The following is a 6,070-nucleotide window of genomic DNA, read 5'->3' on the forward strand; positions in this document are numbered from 1 at the left end:
GCTTTATCCTCACCTTTCTGCTGTTAGACAGCATTTCCTTTCTGTTTCCTCAAATACACTCAGATTCTCAGAGTGTTGCTGGTGATAGCATGTTATACCTATTCAGGCTTTGGATTCTAGTGGTCGACTAGAATTACCTTGGAGTTTCTTCGTGGATTGTTGCCATGCTTTCTCCTGTGTCATCTTGGAGCTAAGTGTATTCCCCTGTGAGTATCCCCTGTGTGTTCTTTAGTCTTTAGTGGGGCCGACTTAGTGCTCATCCCTCCCGCTCCCTTCCTAGGGCCTAGCCTTAGGGTCTGCTAGGGCTAGGTATCCTGCTCGGCGAACCTATTTAGGGTCGATAGGGCAGTTAGGGTTTGTCATTAGTTCTGTTTAGGGGTCTCCACTCTCCCCTTCCCTAGATTTAGGGCTTCTTTCCCTTTCCCGTCATTATACGCTGGGTTCTCCCCATTCCCAGCGTGACACCTATTACCGGGAATATGGTGTGCGGTGGGATAATGTATGATAGGTGGACCATTCTAGACTTCACTCCAGGTGCACTAACATTTCATCATTATATCAATTTGGTGGTGGAACCAGTGCTACGACCATTTCTCCAAAGTGTGCAAGTGGCCGATTTTCAACACAACAATGCGAGGCCATATATTGCTCAAGCTATTGGAAGCAGCCTGCCTGGCCTCAACATGCTATAATGGCCTGCAGCATTTCCAGACTTGTTTCCCATCGAACACATCTGGGATATAGTTGTCAGCAGTTGCAATAAGAGCTGTCAGTAGTCGATCCTACAATTTCCATAATTCCATAACTTTTCCTTCTTGATGTTGCATTTTCAGTTTTATAGAAGTGCAACAGTGAGTATTTATAAGTGTGTATGTAGTATATAGTGTAGATAATAGTGTGTATTTATAAGTGTGTATGTAGTATATAGTGTAGACAATAGTGTGTATTTATAAGTGTGTATGTAGTATATAGTGTAGACAATAGTGTGTACATATAAGTGTGTATGTAGTATATAGTGTAGACAATAGTGTGTATTTATAAGTGTGTATGTAGTATATAGTGTAGACAATAGTGTGTACATATAAGTGTGTATGTAGTATATAGTGTAGACAATAGTGTGTATTTATAAGTGTGTATGTAGTATATAGTGTAGACAATAGTGTACATGTAAGTGTGTATGTAGTATATAGTGTACATAATAGTGTGTGTATATAAGTGTGTATGTAGTATATAGTGTAGACAATAGTGTGTATTTATAAGTGTGTATGTAGTATATAGTGTAGATAACAGTGTGTATTTATAAGTGTGTATGTAGTATATAGTGTAGACAATAGTTTGTATTTATAAGTGTGTATGTAGTATATAGTGTAGACAATAGTGTGTACATATAAGTGTGTATGTAGTATATAGTGTAGACAATAGTGTGTACATGTAAGTGTGTATGTAGTATATAGTGTACATAATAGTGAGTATATATGTGCATATGTGGTATATAGTGTAGACAATAGTGTGTATTTATAAGTGTGTATGTAGTATATAGTGTAGACAATAGTGTGTATTTATAAGTGTGTATGTAGAATATAGTGTAGACAGTAGTGTGGATTTATAAGTGTATATGTAGTATATAGTGTAGACAATAGTGTGTATTTATAAGTGTGTATGTAGTATATAGTGTAGATAATAGTGTGTATTTATAAGTGTGTATGTGGTATATAGTGTAGACAATAGTGTGTATTTATAAGTGTGTATGTAGTATATAGTGTAGACAATAGTGTGTATATATAAGTGTGTATGTAGAATATAGTGTAGACAGTAGTGTGGATTTATAAGTGTGTATGTAGTATATAGTGTACACAATAGTGTGTACATATAAGTGTGTATGTAGTATATAGTGTAGACAATAGTGTGTACATATAAGTGTGTATGTAGTATATAGTGTACACAATAGTGTGTGTATATAAGTGTGTATGTAGTATATAGTGTACACAATAGTGAGTATATATGTGCGTATGTGGTATATAGTGTAGACAATAGTGTGTACATATAAGTGTGTATGTAGTACATAGTGTAGACAATAGTGTTTGTGTATATAAGTGTGTATGCAGTATATTGTGTAGACAATAGTGTGTACATATAAGTGTGTATGTAGTATATAGTGTAGACAATAGTGTGTGTGTATATAAGTGTGTATGCAGTATATTGTGTAGACAATAGTGTGTAAATATAAGTGTGTATGTAGTATATAGTGTAGACAATAGTGTGCACATATAAGTGTGTATGCAGTATATTGTGTAGACAATAGTGTGTATTTATAAGTGTGTATGTAGTATATAGTGTACACAATAGTGTGTATATAAGTGTGTATGCAGTATATTGTGTAGACAATAGTGTGTGTGTATATAAGTGTGTATGCAGTATATTGTGTAGACAATAGTGTGTGTGTATATAAGTGTGTATGCAGTATATTGTGTAGACAATAGTGTGTGTGTATATAAGTGTGTATGCAGTATATTGTGTAGACAATAGTGTGTGTGTATATAAGTGTGCATGTAATATATATTGTTCATAATAGTGTGTACAGTCTGAAAAGTAAACATAAGTCCATCAAGATCAATATAACCTAAGATGTTGATCCAGCGGAAGACGAAAACCCCAAGAGGCAGATGCTAATTGCCCCATATTATGGAGAAAATTCCTTCCTGACTCAACATACGGCAACCAGTCGTGTCGAAAGGTTTTGAGAATGACACAAATTTAGCTTTTCACAAACTGCTGTTTCAGTGAGTTTTTTTTTTATTTTTTAGTCAGATGTTTCAATTATCAGCATTTCATAAGTTTTTATTTTTTATTGACAAAAACATCAAGTTTATGTGAAAACTCAATAGTTAGTGTTGTCCCTTATTTTTCAAAACTTCTGTCCTTCACCCTGGCAGCTGGATAAAAGCTTGTGGGCCAAATCCTGACTGATGGCCCATTCTTGTCTAATCAGTGCTCTGAGTTTATCACATTTTCTGTGTTTTTGTTTGTCCTCCCGCTTTTTGAGTATTCACCACAGGTTCTCAATGAGATTGAGATCTGGGGTGTTTCCTAGCCATGGACCCAAAATTGTAATGTTTTGTTCACCAAACCTTTTAGTTATCACTTTGGCCTTGTGACATGGTCTCCATCATGCTGGGAAAATGGCTGTTCACCAAATTGCTCTTGGAGGATGTTTAGATCCCATTCTTTATTTATAGCAGTGTTCTCAGGCAAAATTGTGAGTAAGCCCACTCCCTTAGGTGAAAGGCAATTCCACACATGAATTGTCTCAGGATGTTTTTCAGTTGGCATAACACAGGACGTATGGTAACATTCAACCCCTTTTTTCACCAAACAATCATTCTTCTGGATGTCCCAAACAGTCTGAAGGGGACTTCATAAAAGAAAATAACTTTACTCCAGTCTTCTGTAGTGCAATTCCTGTACTTCCTGCAGAATGTCAGTCATACTGGATGCTTTTTTTTACAAAGTGGATTCTTTGCTGCCCTTATTGACACCAGGCCTACCTCTAAAATGCTTCACCTCACTGTACGCATAGAAGCACTGACAGCTGCCTGCTACCATTCCTGAGCAAGCTCTGCACTAGTGTTAAACCAATCCCATAGCTGAATCCTCTTTAGGAAAGAGTCCTGGCACTTGCTGGAAAATTTTGAATGCCGTGAAGCCTTTCTCTCAGCTGAGGAACCTCTGTCTTTGAAGTTTTTGACGAATGTTCTTGATAAGTGATTGATTTTCAGTTTTGAGAAGTGCAACAGTGAGTATTTATAAGTGTGTATGTAGTATATAGTGTAGACAATAGTGTGTATTTATAAATGTGTATGTAGTATATAGTGTAGACAATAGTGTGTACATATAAGTGTGTATGTAGTATATAGTGTAGACAATAGTGTGTACATATAAGTGTGTATGTAGTATATAATTTTACGATCAGCATGTCCTTGCCTGTAAAGCCGTTCTAATACAAAGGAATGATGACTGCACCTATTTCCTTGGAGGTAACCATGTTTTACAGAAAAAGACAATGATTTCAAGCACCAGCACAATGTGTTGCGGCTGTCTAACAGCCATGAGACATGCAGCCGCGGAGACGCAAACATATTTGATGAGCACGCCGAGAATACTTGGTTAGTTCTCGAGACGTTCGCGCATCTCTAGTCGCTATAGTTGTGTTTGTCTGTTGAGAATTATATCTATTGATAACTTAGTTTTAAGCATTTCTTCTTTGATTGTCTTTCATGCATTATTATATACCATGTATGGAATTATGGAGGACTTACTACTAGATGTATTGGAGTATTGTGGGATCTCTTCACAAACCACTTAGTGCAACTAAGTCCCAGGACTTACTAATAACTCGCTGTCAGGGTATGTGCACATGGCAACTTTTAGACATCGGCGTATCTGCATAGTTTAAGCTGTAGGAAAATACTTGAGGAAAACTCTGGTGATGTTTTACCTGAAACGTCTTTTGTGACATCACAAAATACATTAAAAACATATACAGAAGTGTTCAAAATAATAGCAGTCCAATATGACTAACCAGATTAATCACTGTTTTTTATATAAATTATATTACCACATGTCAAACAATTTACCAGTTGGTGCAGTAGATTCTAAGAAAACCACTAGACTCCGCATTCATGATCTGTATGTTTTTGAGTCTGTGTATTTGAATAATTAATTGAAAGGGGGTTTGTTCAAAATAATAGCAGTGTGGAGTTCAATTAGTGAGGTCAATCATTCTGTGAAGAAACAGGTGTGAATCAGATGGCCCTTATTTAAGGGTGAAGCCAGCACATGTTGTACATGCATTTCTCCTTGAAAGCCTGAGAAATATGGGTCGTTCGAGACATTGTTCAGAAGAACAGTGTGCTTTGATTAAAAAGTTGATTGGAAAGGGTAAAACTTATAAAGAAATGCAGACAATGATCGGCTGCTCAGCTAAAATGCTTTAAAATGGAACACAAAACCAGAGAGACGTGGAAGAAAACGGAAGACTACTATTCAAATGGATTAAAGAATAGCCAGAATGGCAAAGGTTCAGCCAATGATCAGCTCCAAGATGATCAAAAACAGTCTCAAGTTACCTGAGAGTACTGTGACAGTTAGAAGATGCCTGTGTGAAGCTAATCTCTTAGCAAGAAGTCCCCGCAAAGTTCCACTGTTAAAAAAAAGACATGTACTGAAGCTGGTACAATTTGCCAAAGAACACATCAACTGGCCTAAAGTGAAACACTTTGTGGACTGCTGAATGTAAAATTGTTCTTTTTGGGTCCAAGGGCCGCAGACAGTTCGTTAGACGACCCCCAAACTCGGCATTCAAGCCACAGTACACTCTGAAGACATTGAAACATGGTGGTGCAAGCATCATGATATGGGCACGTTTCTCTTTCTGTGGTGTCAGACCTACAGTACAGACCAAAAGTTTGGACACACCTTCTCATTTAAATATTTTTCTGTATTTTCATGACTATGAAAATTGTACATTCACACTGAAGGTATCAAAACTATGAATTAACACATGTGGAATTATATACTTAACAAAAAAGTGTGAAACAACTGATAATATGTCTTACATTATAGGTTCTTCAAAGTAGCCACTTTTTGCTTTGATGACTGTTTTGCACACTCTTGGCATTCTCTTGATGAGCTTCAAGAGGTAGTCACCGGAAATGGTCTTCCAACAATCTTGAAGGCGTTCCCAGAGATGCTTAGCACTTGTTGGCCCTTTTGCCTTCACTCTGCGGTCAAGCTCACCAAAAACTATCTCGATTGGGTTCAGGTCTGGTGACTGTGGAGGCCAGGTCATCTGGCGTAGCACCCCATCACTCTATTTCTTGGTCAAATAGCCCTTACACAGCCTGGAGATGTGTTTGGGGTCATTTTCCTGTTGAAAAATAAGTGATTTTCCAACAAAACGCAAACCGGATGGAATAGCATGTCGCTGCAAGATGCTGTGGTAGCCATGCTGGTTCAGTATGCCTTCAATTTTGAATAAATCCCCAACAGTGTCACCAGCAAAGCACCCCCA

This window comes from Phyllobates terribilis, unplaced genomic scaffold (assembly GCF_046119375.1).
Source record: "Phyllobates terribilis strain yellow unplaced genomic scaffold, ASM4611937v1 Scaffold_152__1_contigs__length_4461920, whole genome shotgun sequence".
Taxonomy (NCBI): domain Eukaryota; kingdom Metazoa; phylum Chordata; class Amphibia; order Anura; family Dendrobatidae; genus Phyllobates; species Phyllobates terribilis.